A 17,963-nucleotide genomic window follows, 5' to 3' on the forward strand; every position below is an offset into this window, starting at 1 on the left:
GCAACGGATCACCTCTACATGAACTGCAAACACACCCATTCAATAAATATGCAGGCCATAGTTGACCACTGTGGGCTCTTCACAAACATTCTAGCCAAATATGCTTGCAGCATCCATCATGCCTACATATTCCAGTATTCAACTATCAACGAGCGGTTCTAGGGTGGGCAATATGACAATAGGCTAAGCATAGGTATACCACCATACCAATCAGTACACAGACAACACACCAACGTTGAAGGACAAATAAGACATACACCACACTAAACACACATGGGAAGGGGAACACAGATGTACAAACAACAACACATATGCCACATTACACCTCATTCATTGTACATCACACACACATACACCCATAGGTAAATAATACAGCCACAACCTGACTGGCACACCACATGAAGGAAAGGCAGAGTTATGCCCACTTTGCATACAGAAACTAGCCCTAACCCACTACAAGTATCTACTGGTTGACAACTAAAAACAGATCCCACACACATTACACCAAATAATGAATAGCTCCGCTATGTGAATGGCATAGGCCATGTCAATGTAAAGGAAGTCACTTATAGGCACAGCCCACATTTGCCATGGTGTTCAAGCCCCTGGCAGCACCAATATCAAATGCCACCCAAGTGTAGCCATTACCAACTACGCATCACCTACACATTCCTGACGTACCTGCAATGTGCACCTGCACCTGTCTGCTGCATTGAGCTGCACACATAGGAATACAACATCATCAGCCATGAAAGACCATGGGGCAGATTAATGAGAAGTTATGCAGCACCTAGTCCAAAGCACCTTCACATGCACCCCTTAGCTCCCCCTAACTCCACCATGTGTGCACCGTAGATGTAATACTGTAAAGATAATGGATTCAATAGGAGGACTTTGTAGGAGTATTGAGAACATACCTGACCTTTCATGCACCCATGAAAAATATGGTGTGCCCCCTCCTAACACCTGCACTGCGCATGTTTTGAAGGTGTCGGTGATACATCATGCATAGGATTCTTGGAGATTCCTCTGCACCTATTTTGCTACTCTCCCAGTGGTGTGAATCACGCCCTTGTACACATGAAGACTCACACAGGCATAATCTGCCACAAAGGGTCACTAAGTTTTGCACTGCGTCTGTAGTGCCACATGGTAACATAGAGGCCCGAGTTCGAGTTTGTAGGATACTATTATTTCAATACACGACACCATTGTGGTGCAAGGAAGTGGTAGGTTCCACTAACAATAGGACACAGTCTCAAAATGGACAAAACAACACATATTTGCCATGGTTGAACTGTCAGTCCAGATTTATTTTGACAATCCCCGAGCTGCCATGGAACATACAAAATCACAAATACGCATTACCAACAGATTTACTCTCATTCCTTTGCATTGACCAAGGTTATGGCATGCAGCCATGGGTGATGACTCCTTTTGGCAACCCGACAACGGTGGAAGAGCGGGCATTCAATGAAGGGCACAGAAGGATATGAAATGTGGTGGAGAGGACATTTGGGCCCCTGAAATCAAGGTTCAGGGTCCTGGCCCTGACAGGAGGAAGCCTGTTGTATGCACAACCGCTGGTATGCAAGATGATACTTGCATGTTAAATCTTACATAACAGATGTATATGGACCAATTTCCGCTGGAATGAACTGGTAGATGTGCTCAATGAGGAGGAGGGTGACAATGGTGCAGCACAGTTGGAGGGGACCTACAAAGCACTGCTGCTGGAGTTTGCAGGAGACAAAAAGTTGTACAGAACTTCTACACCTAACTGTATGAATAATATCACTTTGAAAATATCACCAATAAATTACATTGCATCAGAATGTCTATGGTCTACTCATTGTTCACTAAATCTACCATTAGAATGTTGCTCATACCTCAGAGAGCAGGAAAGAAACACAACAGTTATAAAGATTGTTGAAACATAGGTTGTGATGTAAGAGGGTCTAGCTCCTCCATGCCACACATCAGTGTCACATATCTCACGGCCATGTAGCTTTCAAAGGCCTAGATCCACGCATCTTAAAAATACGTGGCATAAAGTGGGCATTGTGCAAAATCCTACCCCTTTTCCCACATCATCCCCATGCCTGGCAGGATGGATGCCAGGGGGGGAGTGCTGTTTCAAAATGGTGCATTAGAAAAATAGGAACTAAACTGTGTCACATATCAGGTGAAAAGCTGCTACTCCAGCACTGAACACGTGTGACAAGGAGCAACACCATTGATAACAATGGGCCTTCATTGACTGTTCAGGGTTAGGAAGCAAAGTTTGAGCCTAAGCCTGCACCGTATATCAATGGTGTTACGTTCCGGCACCGCCATTGGGCCCAACCCTGGCACATGGTGTACTATACCTCAAATATAACACACACATGTTGGCTGCGGAGTGCACCAAGGGATGCTAGACAAGCAAAACTTTCCATACACATGGCCCATCGCCAGGATTTAACAATAAAATGGAAAAATGCAGGACCAAGTGAATGTTCGGGTGGAATGTAGGCAGAGTCTATCCCACTCCCTATGTACATTCTAACACACTTGTCACACAAATCTGCTGCTGTAGTGAATCCTATGTTGTTTTAATGGGAAACAGGAGTTAGCTTAGCCTTCTGGCTTGCAGACCTGTGCCCCCATCCGTGACTTTTACCCTACTTAGCTTGCTCTGTTTTAGCGCAATTAATTAAAATATGTGTTTCCAAGATGGCTGCATTGTTTATAGCCAGGCCTATGTTTTAGATTCACGTTATCAGTGCCACCACGCTAAGGCGTCACTACCAAGCGATAAAGATAAACAAACTGTAGGTATTCACATTAGGTACTTTCCCTCTTCAAACCTTTGAGGAAATTGTTTAAATAAATTGCAATCCCAAGCATGTCTTGTTATCTATTGTTTGGGAACAGATCTATGTCAGCGGTCCGAGCAGATCTGTATAAATGCACTTCACTTACACATATAGTCAGAGGGGTTCCAACCAGATGCCATCACTGCTATTGATGCAGCACATTGCCTTAATGCTGACCCAGTCTTTCTGTCCCTATGAAGTCTGAGCTAGAGACCTCATTCTAAGGTAACAAGGGTTGGGGGGCTCTTCTCATGGACAATGCATAGGCAGATTAGGTTTAACACACTAGCTCTCTTTAGGTTCGAGATTAGGTTCACAATATTAGGGTATTAGGATATATTTAATATCTCTTGTCACTTCATGTCATTGCAGGAGGGTGGGGGTCTTTGAATTAATGACTCTTGTCTTCTGTTGCTTCCATTATTCGTTATCCTAATCATTGCAGTCCATGCAACTTATCGTAGATTGCAGTTTTGTTTATAAAACCTATTGAAAAATTTACTGTATCTCCTTCATTGCCTGTGTTTGATTGAGACATGTTGTTCATGTGAGAAAGGGGTAATCTCCGTTTAACCACAAAAATTGCATGAGATGTCACACTCTTGAGTCCATGCGTAAAGGCTGCCACAAATCACCTTTTACTGTTTGGGTTTTTGGTGAGGTGCTGCTTGTGAGCCGGGAGGGATGGGACGACAGTTGAGACTTGTTGTACGACAGGCATAGTCACCTACAAACCTAAGTACTGTCAAACGTAAACCAGCAGTCTTGCCTAGAGCAAGAGTCAAACTACGACACTACCTTGACACATGCCTGCTGCTAATCCAAATATACATGTGCAAACTGATGTACAGGTGTATGGCCCAGGTAGGAAAGGGTTTGCAATTTCCTATAATGGTTGACATGTGTCAGCAAGGTAACCTAGTATAGTCTGTATGATTCCATCACACACCACATATGAAAATACAAATCTCATTGACACTCACATGTCTGACAAAGAGAAAATTACCTACTGTGACACAATTCCCTAAAATGTCTAGGTCTCCAACTTGCCACTCAGGTGTAGGATGTGCAAGTATGTTTAGCGATGTCCAAACATGTCACCATCCTAAATTTGAAATCCTGAAGGAGACAGATATATTGCATGTGGAGAAAAAAAATCCAGTGCTGAGATGATTTCACACATTAACAAGATACACTCATGGTGACAGTGACATAGGTTGTGGAATGCAGAATTGAGTGCATACCCATGTACACCAAAGGATGTGGAAAGACAGCTGAGTGAATCCCACAGACACTTGGAGATACAATATGGGGAGGTCACTTGGAGACTACACAAATGCTGTGGCAGGTGTACTGTCATGTGTGTGTGGAAGTTATGTAATCTCACAAAGCCTGGAAATGGGAGGGAAACTATCATGTAGCCAGTAGTAGAAGATGTGTACATCTTCAAATTACACAAGTCACATGTAGCATTCTGTCCATGTATGACTGGACAATGTTACAGTAGAAGATGTGTTCAAAGTGTAAGCAGCCTAAAGAATACCATGTTGGACCAAATCTATTCCAACCAAATATTCTGTAAATGTTGGAGAAGGTACAAACATAGACCAATACAGACTGTGCAACACAACAATGTCACTATGTGATCACCCAACATATGTTGATACAGGATGCCTAGGTCAGTCCATAACCTATTCTTATTTGTTACAACAACATTGTAGTTGCCCATCGCATACTATTCTGACAGAAGGCAGTGGGAAATGACATCATCTGTCCCCTGGGTCATACAGAAAAATGCAAGATACACTAGAGATACAAGCCAGAACCAAGCTTCAAATGGAAACTACTAAGAATGTATTATCATATCTGTCAGACCATGCCAAATGATGAGACATATCCTATATGTACAAGTAGCCAGTCCTCTGTACCTGATAGGGCAAACCTGACATCAAGTTCCCCAAAGGAAAATTAAAATCTCAGGCCATTTGATCATATATGTGCATGTGTCAATCTGCAGGGTACTGCACATTGCTCTGCTGAAGAGCTATCATGATGATGCTAGATCCCCGACCAACACCCCCTTAAACCCTGATGTGTGTGCACAGTGGACTGAGTAGAGTGGAGCACTGCCACCCTGCATCAAAACATGCAACCATGGGTCTGTGTGGGAATAAAAAGTCGCACACTAGTAATGATGACTAGGCTGCCATCACTGCCTGACTGCAGCACTGCTACAAAGTTGTATGCATTGTATGTGACAGACATAATAAACAAGTTGTGGTCGATTGTAGGTACCTAGTTTTTGACATGCGCACATACATGTCTGATATCTCTGCACACATGTACCACTTAAATGGCATAGGCCTGGTATGGTGTATTGGAGTCTGCACAAAAGTCAACTTTCCACTAATGAAAATGCATTTGTATAACATGATCGTTGATAGACTTAAATTACCATCAGATGTGTCCCCCATACAGAAACATGGGCAGCACTGATATGACTACAAAGCAATTTAACTAAGTACAACATGTGTTTATGCAGGAAGATAGATATGTGAGGTTTCATATCCCATGAACACACCACTGTGGCAATTTTTACACATATGACATTACACATCTTTTCACACACATGGCACATACCAACCTTCATTGACACATGTGAGTATACCATCTCCTGCATCATATATGCATGAGGAACTATATGTCACATGTGTAGCAGAGCATCAACCTAACAACACACCACAGTGTGGACACATATGCACACACATTACCAGGGGTAATGTGAAATCAACCCAGCCGTAGTCCACTGCATCCTCTGAGTATGATTTTTCAAGGGTATCACCTGCATTACCATGTATTGGAAATCAAACATTACAATGTAGTAGACCCACAAATATGTGTTAGATCATATATGTACACTCCTAGTACACATGTGGTCACATGTATGTGGAGAAAGTCTAGCAAACATGCACATAAGCAAACTGTATCAATAATCTGATGCATCACACACACATATAATGATATCTACTGCTCCTATCCACAGCCAGGCACCCCAACAGTCACCTGCTCCTGCCACAACCTCAACCTTCGAGGCCGACTGAGACGGGATATGGCAGCCATGATGGTAAGATTGGATAAAATAGAAAAAGATAATACCAGCAATACAAATTGCTTAAGTACTGCAAAAAGAAACTTAAGAAGATGTGAACTATTTGTGCCACAGCCTCCCAGTTCCTTCCCTTCTCCCTTTTAATAATGATAACTTTTTTTGTGGGTTTTAGGTGGGTAGTGTTAGGTTAGGTAAATAGTGTAGGTTAGTAAATTTTTTATTTTGGGGAGTTGGGTGGGGGTTATGTTGGGATTACAATGTTTATAAAAAATGTTTTTAAAAAAAAATCACAAGAAAATATATATTTGTTTAGTATATAGGTTAATTAAAATTACGAAATATCAGAGCACACTATGGGGGTCATTCTTACTTTGGCGGGCGGCGGAGGCCGCCCGCCAAAGTAACCCCGTCAGAACACCGCACCGCGGTCGAAAGACCGCTGCGTGATTCTGAGATTTGCCCTGGGCTGGCGGGCGGCCGCCAAAAGGCCGCCCGCCAGCCCAGGGCAAATCAACCTTCCCACGAGGACGCCGGCTCAGAATTGAGCCGGCGTAGTGGGAAGGTGCGACGGGTGCAGTGGCACCCGTCGCGTATTTCAGTGTCTGCATAGCAGACACTGAAATACTTTGCGGGGCCCTCTTACGGGGGCCCCTGCAGTGCCCATGCCATTGGCATGGGCACTGCAGGGGCCCCCAGGGGCCCCGCGGCACCCCCTACCGCCATCCTGTTCATGGCGGGTTTCCCGCCATGAACAGGATGGCGGTAGGGGGTGTCTGAATCCCCATGGCGGCGGAGCGCGCTCCGCCGGCATGGAGGATTCAGAAGGGCAGCGGTAAACCGGCGGGTGACCGCCGGTTTACCCTTTCTGACAGTGGCTGAACCGCTGCGGTCAGAATGCCCTTCGGAGCACCGCCGGTCTGTCGGCGGTGCTCCCGTGGCCGGTGACCCTGGCGGTCACCGGCCGCCAGGGTCAGAATCAGGCCCTATATGTAACATAGAACACATTTGACTTATGTGAAACTATATATTTTTAAATCTAGATGAAAAACATTGGTAAATCACCTATTTTGGGGATAATTTATCAAAAAGCAAAAAGGTGTTCATTCTTCTATCTAAACAAAAATACTCACTTATTAGTACAAAAATAGAATTTTTAATATACCCATTTAAAGAATAAAACTACAAAAAGGTAATACAGACTTATAAAACACGTAATACATATATACAAAACAATAAATGAAATATAACATAAACACGCAAAACGTGATGTGTATGCAGTTCTCAAAAATCCCAATTGCTTGGAAAGGACCAAATGATGTATAATTTGACCCCTTATGGTAGAGCTTCAGCCAACACGTGCTTCATCCACAGATGGACTTTTTCAAGGCTTAGTTCATAAGTAGAAACCAGTCTTTGACAGAATGTCCACTAATTATATAATAGCAGTATCAACTAGGCCAGGTGAGGCTTATCAGTCTTTTCAATCAACCTGTCCAAAGTGCGGTATAAACGCTGGAATGTAGGAAGCTCAGTGTCAACCTGTTGGGCAAAGCCAACAATGAGGCATTTCCTTTTGTATCTGTATGTAGTAGTCTTAGAGAACCAAAATCGCAAACGTTTATAGAACTATGCAGGGTTCTGCATAGGAAATGCCTCATTGTTGGCTTTGCCTAAGAGTTTGACGCTGAGCTTACTACATTCCAGCATTTATACCACACTTTGGAAATGTTGATTGAAAAGACTGATAAGCCTGATCTGGCCGAGTTGATACTGCTATTATATAATTAGTGGACATTGTGTGAAAGACTGGTTTCTACTTGGGAACATATAAGACATAACTGCAGCAAGGAGGAACTGCTGATTTCTCAACACCGCAGCAACATCATGGTGGTATCCAGCCATGTTTTCCCTGAGGGAGGCCACTTCCTGATGTATGGACTCCAGGGTATTCTGTATAGCCCCCAGGCTGTTGTCAATCATGCTGCTACCACTTTGGGAGGGCAGTTGTTGAAGTCTCAGCCTCATTACAGCAGCTATGTCAGCCAGGAACTGCTGGAGTTCACATAGTGGGGAGTGGATGCCTCTGATGGCAGCTGAGTTATCCGTAAAAGGACAGATGCACCTCTGCACTCCCTCTAAGCTGCCTGCCATGGTCTCCATCCCACCCGCACCTGCTTGGCCAGCTCCCGCTGGACTCCTACCACTGTCCTCTGAAAGGTGATTAATGGGTCCTTGGACTCCAAGGGTATATTACGACTGGCTGGTGCTGTGTGTGTCAGTAGCAGGGTGGGTCATGTGGAGACCCCACAATGCTGTGTGTCCTCCCTGCAACTGGAGGTGGTGTCTAGAGGGAACCTAGGACATTCCGGAGATTCTCTTCATTGATGGTCAGCAGCTTGTCACCCATGTCATTTGTAAAATCCAGGACATGCAGGTCAGCAGGAGGTAAGAAATCATCCTCTGCAATGAGAGAGTGATATGTCAGTCTTAGACTGTGTGGCTTGCCACTGGAGGCTTAGGGGCCAGATGTAGCAAAAATTTGCGAGTCGCAAATGCCCCGAATCGCAATTTGCGACCCAGCAAAATCGGAAATGGGATGCAAAAACCCCATTTCCGAATCGCAAATTGCGACGTGAGCTATTACCGACTCGCAAATTCTGCGACCCCATTGTGCGACTCGCAAATAAGGAGACGCAATTTGCGAGTTGCAAACCATATGAAAAAGGCACTCGCAAATTGCGACTAGTCGCAAAAAGCCCATTTTGCACACCCAAATTACCACTAACTCAGAGCAGGTGGTAACCATAACCAAAGTATAAAAGGAGACCCAGAAGGCATTCTGGGTTACTCAAGATGGCTGAAATATATGTGATAGCAAGGAGGAGGAGAGTCCATGCCGTCCAGCAGAGGAGGAGGAGGAGCCAGAGACAGGAGAGGATATACAGAACCAGGCAGACACTCTTCCAACAAACTGAGGAGGAGATTTATGATAAATACAGACTTAGCAGTGCAGCAATATTAGAATTAATAGATCTACTCAATCCGCAGCTTCAACGACAGACTGTGCGCGGCAGCGCCATCCCCACACATGTGCAAGTGCTATGCTCACTGCACCTCTTGGCCTCGGGTAGCTATCAGGGGGTCATTGCAGTGGCAGGTGGGGTATCTCAAAGTGCACTCTAACGGTTCTTCAGATGTTTCTTAGATGCCATACTCACACACATGTCCAGATACATATACCTACCCAGGAATGAGCCAGAAATCAACAGCACCAAGTTGGAATTCTATAGAATTGCCAACTTCCCTCATGCAATAGGGTGTGTAGACGGGACACATATACAAATATGCCCTCCTGCAAATCTGGAATATCTGTTCCGCAATCGGAAGTGTACCCACTCACTGAACATCCAGGTGCTATGTGACGCCCATTATGTCATCACTGACATGGTAGCCAAATTTCCAGGGAGTACACATGACTCCTACATTTTCAGGCACAGTGGGATACACCAACGCCTAGAACGTGGGGAGTTTGGAGACGGATATCTATTAGGTATTGCTGCAGACACCCTGAAGACATACACACAGGTCACTGTAGAAACCATCCATGCCCTGCTAACATTGTTCATTTTTGCCAAACAGGTGACAGTGCATATGCGCTAAGACCATGGATACTTACCCCGTACCTAACACCCAGCAATGAAAATGAGAGGCGATATAACAGTGCACATAGGAGGACCAGAAATGTCATAGAAAGGACCTTTGGACTGTTAAATGCGAGATTCCGATGCCTCCACGGAAGTGGAGGTGCGCTCCAGTATGCCCCAATAACAGCATTCAAGATAGTTGGCTCATGCGCTATACTGCACAACATTGCCACCAGACGTGGGCTACATCTCACCCCTGAAGACCCAGATTCGGAGGATGACGAGCAAGAGCTACCACATCGCCATCCTGGGGATAGAAGCATTGCAAATCAAGGCAGACAGAGACGGGACCACATTGCAAACCAATACTTTGGAAGGTACGTGGTAACTGTCACCACACACACTTATGTTACACACAAAGAGCCCAGTTGTGAAGTGGATCAAAAATATTTTTTAATACGTGAACCTAATAAGTGAAGAACTGAACGTTTGTTAAGGGGCTGTAAATGTCCACCTGCAATGAGGGCACATTTACTTCATGTGCCTCATGTGTCCTGCAGTGCATGGGCCTAACACCTCCGCCTGGGACGCCCAGCATGGCTAGTGCTAGGTGTGTCAGCAGACCCCTGACGTGCACTGCCACTCCTCAAGACACGTGTGTCTGTGGCAGATGCGCTGCTGATGGTGGACCCCTCCTTACTATCCTGAGGTGTCTCTGCAATGCCCCTAGCCACCTGTCGAGCCTCCAGCATGTCCACAACGTGGCTAATGTGACCCAGTCCCCGAGCCACATCCCCTGCAAAGTGGCCCAAGTCCACCTGCAAGCTCACAGTACGGCGTGACAGCCCTGTGGTGTTGACTGCGAGACGGACGATGGATGCAGCCATGCGGTCCAATCTGTGTACCAGTTGCCGCTTGCGGCGCCTTGCACTCTGTCTCTCTGACACTAGTTCTGTCACCAGTTGGCGTATGGAGAGGGCAAGGTCACCGACATTATCGTTCAAACGTGTGAACTGTGTGTTCACTTGTGCCAGCCCATTGGTGAAATTATGCTCCATCCGTTGCATTGCCCCTGAAATGATTCTCATCTGCCTTGTTTGCAGGCGCTGACCAGATATGAGGGCTGCCTCAGCTGCAGATATGGATGAGTCACCTACATCCTCCTGGGAACCTGCTTGGACATGGAGTCTGAGTCTGCGACGCGGTGGTGCTTCAGGGTCCTTCTGTCTGACACTGTGGCTGGGACCAGGTGCTGTGTCTATTTCCACCATGTCCATTTGTCCAGCTGGAGGGAACTGTGGTGGTGTGGTGCTGGGCCCTGTAGTGCCTGCTTCAGACTCCTGCGCTGCCTGTTGGCTGCTTTCTGCACCCTGGACGGTATGGCTGGCGGGGGTGTCTTGTGGGAGACCTGTGGGACATAGGGGACACACTGTCAGTATCTAACATCTGTTGTATGCCTCCTAATAAACATTTGCCTATAAGCTGACTACTGTACTACATTGCCCATAATGCACCATTCTGGTGGTTTCAAGTCTGGAATAGAGCTAGTTTGGTTGTGCATGCTGCTGTGTACTGGGTGGTTGGGGGTATAGCATTTATGGGTGTACATGCATGTTTCATGGTACTCACTTTTTGATGTTCCTGGCGCTGACGTGTCTAGTACTCCCATTCCTGCAACTGCCTCAGGCTCAATGGTCTGTTCCACCAGTTCCTCCATGGCTGTGGGTGGTGGGACGGTGGATGGGTCTCCTCCTGTGCCCCTCATCTCCCTGAGGCGCTCTGCCACCCTCTCCTTTGTCCTGGAGCGCAGGTCATGCCACCGTTTTTTTATTTCGTCTATACTTCGGTGGCTCACCCCTATGGCGTTGACCCTCTCCTGGATGTCTTGCCAGATTCTACTCTTCTCCGTGTCAGGAACACTCAGGCCAGCCCTTCCAAACAGCTGGTCATGGTGCTGGCAGCATTCCTCTGTCAGCACCTCAAGTTCCTTTTCAGAGAACTTCAATTTTCTCTTCCTGCCTGCACTGCCTGAGTCTTCCATTGTTGCTGCTGTTCCTCCAGGTGGTTGCTCAGCAGTTGGAAAAGGGTGTGGTCCTCCCTCCTCCCAGGTGTATTCAATGACTTCCTGGCTCTGATGTCATCAGCAAGAGCCAGGAAGTGTTTTTCAAACTGTTTTGCTGCACCTGCATGCAATTTGCAGCACAGTCGCAATTTGCGAGTCCGTTTTTAGCGAGGTCGCAAAAAGCGACCTCGCTAACAGCGGACTCGCAATCTTTGGTGCGACTACATTTGCGAGTTGCAAAATGAAGTCACTTTTTCTTGTTGGATACCATTTTGCCAGTCGGAAATTGCGAGTCGCAATGACTCGCAATTTCCGACTCGCAATTTTTTGGCTTCCTACATCTGGCCCTTAGTGACATGTTACAGACCCCAGGTTGTAGTTGTAAATTATGTTTTGCATTGTGCATCACACAGGAGGCATCCTTTCAGGTTATGTTCTGCTTTGATCCCACAACACCAACTTCCTTTCTGGCTCCTTGCCCCTCCCCTGACACCATGGTGGCACATCATGTACCTTCCTATTCACAATGGTGGACATTCCCACAGTAGAGTAATGGGTGATGTCACTCTTTTGGTGCTATAATGCATTGGTACCATGAATGATGGCACTAGGTCAGCAATGCACAGCTAGGTCCATAGTTACAATCTCACCATGTATCAAGGTTGACTGTGTTGTATGAATGGTTTGTGTTCTGCATAATGAGACATCTACCTGCGTAAGAACTGGCACAAGTGGCATCAAAGTTGCACAATGTCTCTAACCTGTATGCAACTGTACCATCAAACAAATAGTTAACCATGTGGATCGAAGCTGCCCATTCCCCTTGTGCCACATCAACAACATCTCACAATGCATGCATTGATCCACATTCTACATCCCTGGCCCAAAATATGCATGTGGCAGATATGTTGTATGCAAGGAAATGTCCCAAATGTAGGGAGGGTCAAAATAATGGGGCAGACAATCCTTACTGCTTCGACTGTCCCTTCACATTAGCACATATAATGGGCCTGCTAGAGGCAGATTAAAATGTAACACAAGGATTGTAAGCAATGAACCTACTGGCTGGTACCTGGCTGATTGGGATCTCCCTGGGGTCTCTCCTGGCCTGCATTATCCATCTTGTCTTCCCAAATTATTTTTTTCTTGCTTCCAAATTAATTTTTTACTCTAATGTGGTTAAATATGACTCTAGCCCGTTTTGCGCCAAAAAACGTGCCGCAAAATGATCTAGCACCTCTTTTTCACAAGTAACGTAATTTTTTCTTACGGCATGTTGCAGTGGTTAGTGTTATTTTTTTGGACGCTAACCATTCCTTTGCGCCATTGTGTGTCATTTTTAAAATATGGTGCACTGATTGTGCTAGGGAATGACGTTAGCTTGCGGTAAATTCTTTGGCCGTCATTTTTCTTAAATATGTGCCTAGGTGTCTAAGTGTGGCAATGGAGTAAATAGGCATTTTATTTTTTGCAGTGCCAACGGCCTCTAAGTGAGAGAGCGCATTGCCAAATTGAAATATAGCAGAGTTTACATTCCTAATTAGAGCTTCAAATGCAGACCCCAAGGCCATCAGCGTGTGGAAGCAGCATGCCTGGACACCTAATTGTCACTGGATTAATAGGCAAACAAGGACATCAAATGGCAAAAATAAGTAACACAATAATGCACCTGTTCAGAGGGCAGGAATAGTAAAGCATGTAATAGTGCAGCCTGGAAACACAGAACCATGCCACCAGTGAATAAAACATTTATCAGAGCCCAGAAATCTTATAATGAGCGAATAGAAAATAAACAAAACCATACGCATCTGGACAAACACACTGATATGAGAATAACTCTGTCATAATTCCACAAATGCACATGAATAGGGATAGAAAACACACAAACCAGGGCACACCTGAATGTCCCGTCAAAGACAAATACTGGTGTATCCTAATACAAAAAAAATATGTACAAATGAATGAACCCAAACACAGAAACATTTGCACAAATGAATGCACACAAATGATCCGAAGCAAACAACAGACTGCACATCTGAATATCGATCACCACAAACCAGAATAAGGCAGAATATATTTAAAATAAAAAGTATCTCACACTCTCACACCCAGATCTAGCCAACCCATGGGGGAGGGAAAAGAAAAGCAAGTGAGGAACAAGCTTGTTTTATTTTACAATTTTGCCCCGCTAATTGAAAAAAATAGATGTTGGCCTCAGAGGAGTCTCCATGGGACACCACCACCAGGCCTAGGGTGTTAGGGTATTAATCAATCAATCAATCAGTGTATTTGTAGAGCACACTACCATCCATGAGGGTCTCAAGGCGCTGGGGGGTGCAGCTACTGCTCAAATAGCCAGGTTTTGAGCCACTTCTTGAAAGTCAGCAGGTCTTCGGTCTGTTGTAAGGGCAAGGGAATGGTGTTCCAGGTCTTGGTGGCGAGGTGGGAGAAGGAGCTGTCTCCGGTAGTCACTCTTCGGATGCGGGGGATGGTGGTGAGGGCGAGGTCAGCTGAGCGGAGTTGGCGGGATGGGGTGTAGAAGGTAAGTCGTCTTTTGAGGTAGGCTGGACCGGTGTTGTGGAGCGCCTTGTGTGCTTTGGTTAGGAGCTTGAAGGTTATCCTGTTGTTGATGAGGAGCCATTGTAGGTCTCTCAGAAGGGGAGTGATGTGGCTGTGGTGGTGGACATCGAGGATCAGGCGTGCGCAGGCCTTTTGTATGCGTTGCAGTCATTTGAGGAGTTTCGGCGGGGCTCCTGCGTAGAGGGCATTTCCGTAGACAAGTTTGCTGCTGACGAGGGCTTGATCACACTGCCCCCTTCTGTTTTTCCACCACTTTTCTTGGGACTCTTAAGAGTCCTAAGATTGCTCCCAACACTTCCAGGCTGAAGTGCTGGCAGCCAATCCGATCTCAGCATGAGATCTGTTTGATTTGTTAAGGAATCGCCTCCCTAGATATCTATATTTCTTTTTGCCCTAATAACTCCAAAACTGTTGAATGGATTTGCACCAAATTACAAAAAGCACTCTTTCTGGACCAAGGTACTTTTACTGCAAATGTTACATTGATATTATCAATGATGTTATAAAAGTTGTCATGAGTGATGTAAGATCAGGGGTCATTAGCAGTGCATGGTATGGGTGCGAGGGTGTGAAATATAGTTACCTACGGCACGATTTATAATTACTTGAGATGACCATAACTGCTGAATTTCTTTAGTTTTGTGTGAGTAAAATGTGAACTTAACCATAACCTTTGTTTATTTCTGTGAATTTCTATGTTTTCATTAATGTTAAGTAATATTTAATTACTTTATGCTAATCCATCCACCGCCACACATGGCCGCATCCAGGCCCTGCTGCCGACCCCCTTTGAGCAACCAACCCCACCCCACGCCACTCAGACCTTTGGCTGTGCAGAGCTGGATTTGGCCACAGAGCCTGGCCTGCAGACAAGCCCTGTCGCCTGGCCAGGTGCCAGTCCTATGACAAACCACCCATAAGCAGTCAAACCTGTACCATGCATCAGCCATGCACAGCAGGGGTTGGCTTCAGGGTTTACAAAGTCTAATCTAGCTTCCTACTAAATTTGGTCAATTCTGCTCAGTGGTTTGGGCTGTAGTCCTGTTTAAAGACTATGGCCCTCATCACAACCCTGGCGGTCGGTGTTAAAGCGGCGGTAATACCGCCAATAGGCCGGCGGTAAAAAAAGGGAATCACAACCATGGCGGAAACCGCCAACACAGACAGACACTTTAACACTCCGACCGCCACGCGGTAGAAACAAACACCTCGGCTGTAACCACCAACAGACAGGCCGAAGACAATGTACCACCCACTGTATTACAAGGCACCAATCCACCAGCTTTTCCGGGGCGGTACAAACGTTATCAAAAGCACGGCGGAAACAGTCTTTGGAACGGAAACCACTCACCTCTCGACACCCAACGAGGAACCAGGACACCATGGAGCCCGAGTTAGAGGTGCTACCAATGTTGGTTTACCTCCTCTTCTACCAGGAACATCAAAGATAGCGGCGACGACCACGGTGAGTATTGCACCTATCACACAGTGGAGGGGGGAGGAAAAAGAGAGTGACACACACACGCAACACCCCCACCCCCACCCTCACCCACAACACCATACACACAAACACATGCATCAACATTACATTTACACCCTGTAACCCTCTGGAAGAACGCAAGGACAAAATGAAATGATTGTAACAAGTGTAATCATTGAAAAGTCAGATAGGGAAACAGGTCTGTAACAGATCATTATACACAAATATGTACAGCAACTATACAAGTCTGGATAGTGTTCCATTCATTGTCCATGGTACCAAAATGCATGGGCGAAGCCCACACATGATACTGGCCTCAAAACGGAGAGAACACTGCAGGGGCATCAGGTCGAAAACACACAGGCACCTCAGGAGGAAGGGGAGGGGGGCACCTCAGCCAGATGATGGGACAACGCCACTGCTCCTCGAGGGGGCTCCATGCCCCTGTTTGCTTCTGGGGAGTCACACGTCTTTCAAGTGGGTGGTTTGTCCGCTGATTGGTCCTGGGGAGTGCAAAGCCACAGTCTCAGAAATCTCTCAAGTGGGTGTTTTGCCCACTGATTGGTCCTGGGGAGTGCAAAGCCACAGTCTCACAAGTCTCTCAAGTGGGTGGTTTGCCCACTGATTGGTCCTGGGGAGTGCAAGTCCACAGTCTCTCCAGTGGATAACCGCTGTTCTCCACTGGTTCTGGAGGGGGCTTGGAGCCCAGAGTGCTTCATCCTGCTAAGGACTGGGGTAGTGGATGCTGTTCTCCAGTGGTTCTGGAGGGGCTTGGTGCCCAGAGTGCTTCATCCTGCCAAGGACTGGTGTAGTGGATGCTGTTCTCCAGTGGTTCTGGAGGGGCTTGGTGCCCAGAGTGCTTCATCCTGCCAAGGACTGGTGTAGTGGATGCTGTTCTCCACTGGTTCTGGAGGGGGCTTGGTGCCCAGAGTGCTTCATCCTGCTAAGGACTGGGATAGTGAATGCTGTTCTCCACTGGTTCTGGAGGGGGCTTGGTGCCCAGAGTGCTTCATCCTGCCAAGGACTGGTGTAGTGGATGCTGTTCTCCGCTGGCTGGTCAAGTGGGTGGTTTGCCCACTGATTGGTCCTGGGGAGTGCAAGGCCACAGTCTCTCCAGTGGATAACCACTGTTCTCCACTGGTTCTGCTAAGGACTGGGGTAGTGGATGCTGTTCTCCAGTGGTTCTGGAGGGGCTTGGTGCCCAGAGTGCTTCATCCTGCCAAGGACTGGTGTAGTGGATGCTGTCCTCCACTGGTTCTAGAGGGAGCTTGGTGCCCAGAGTGCTTCATCCTGCTAAGGACTGGGGTGGTGAATGCTGTTCTCCACTGGTTCTGGAGGGGGCTTGGTGCCCAGAGTGCTTCATCCTGCCATGGACTGGTGTAGTGGATGCTGTTCTCTGCTGGTTCTGGAGGTGGCTTGGTGCCCAGAGTGCTTCATCCTGCTAAGGACTGGGGTAGTGGATGTATCTCTCCATTGGTTCTGGAGGGTGCTTTGTGCCCAGTAATGCTGCTCCTGGGCTGTGGCAGTTCCCATTCCCTCACATGGGTGTCTGAGCCACGAGATTTTCATGAAACAGGTAGCATGATACTCCATGGAGGCAGAGCCACACTCCACTCTGCGGCGACTTAGCCTGCCAACTGTTGGTACTGCCAGTGCTGGTTGTGGTGCCTCATGTAGTCTGTGCAGGGTCCAGGATGTCTCCTGCAGCCTCGGACGGCTGCCCACTGGGGATGCTGCTGATGTCCGTTGTGGTGGCACTGGCAGGGCACGTCGTGGGGCAACTGGCGGTAGTTGCACTGGGTGTCAGCAGCAGAGATGCTGGTGGTGGTGCATGTGTCAGCACCTGTGGAGGGAGACACCAGGACGTCTCCTGCAGCCTCGGACAGCTACCCACTGAGGATGATGCTGGAGACTGGACCAGAGGCAGTAGATGTTTAGGTGGGCATGCAGGTGGTGGTGCAGGTGGGTGTGCAGGTGGGTGTGCAGGTGGTGGTGGAGATGGCGGTGGTTGCGACAGTGGCCACCGCCGTACAGGTTGCTGTTCTGTCCTGCAGAAGGGGTGTCACCAGTCCCTCACCCTGAGACTCCATGCCCTGAGCTGACTTCCCTTTAGCCTTGTGTCCCTTCCCCACCTTGGAAGTCGCTGCTGGGACCTTGGCACTGTCCTCTTTTGTCTTGGAGGAGGCCTTGCTGGTTGGTTGGTGTGGCTTTTCCCTATGGCATGTTGTCA

This window comes from Pleurodeles waltl, chromosome 1_2 (genome assembly GCF_031143425.1).
Source record: "Pleurodeles waltl isolate 20211129_DDA chromosome 1_2, aPleWal1.hap1.20221129, whole genome shotgun sequence".
Taxonomy (NCBI): Eukaryota; Metazoa; Chordata; class Amphibia; order Caudata; family Salamandridae; genus Pleurodeles; species Pleurodeles waltl.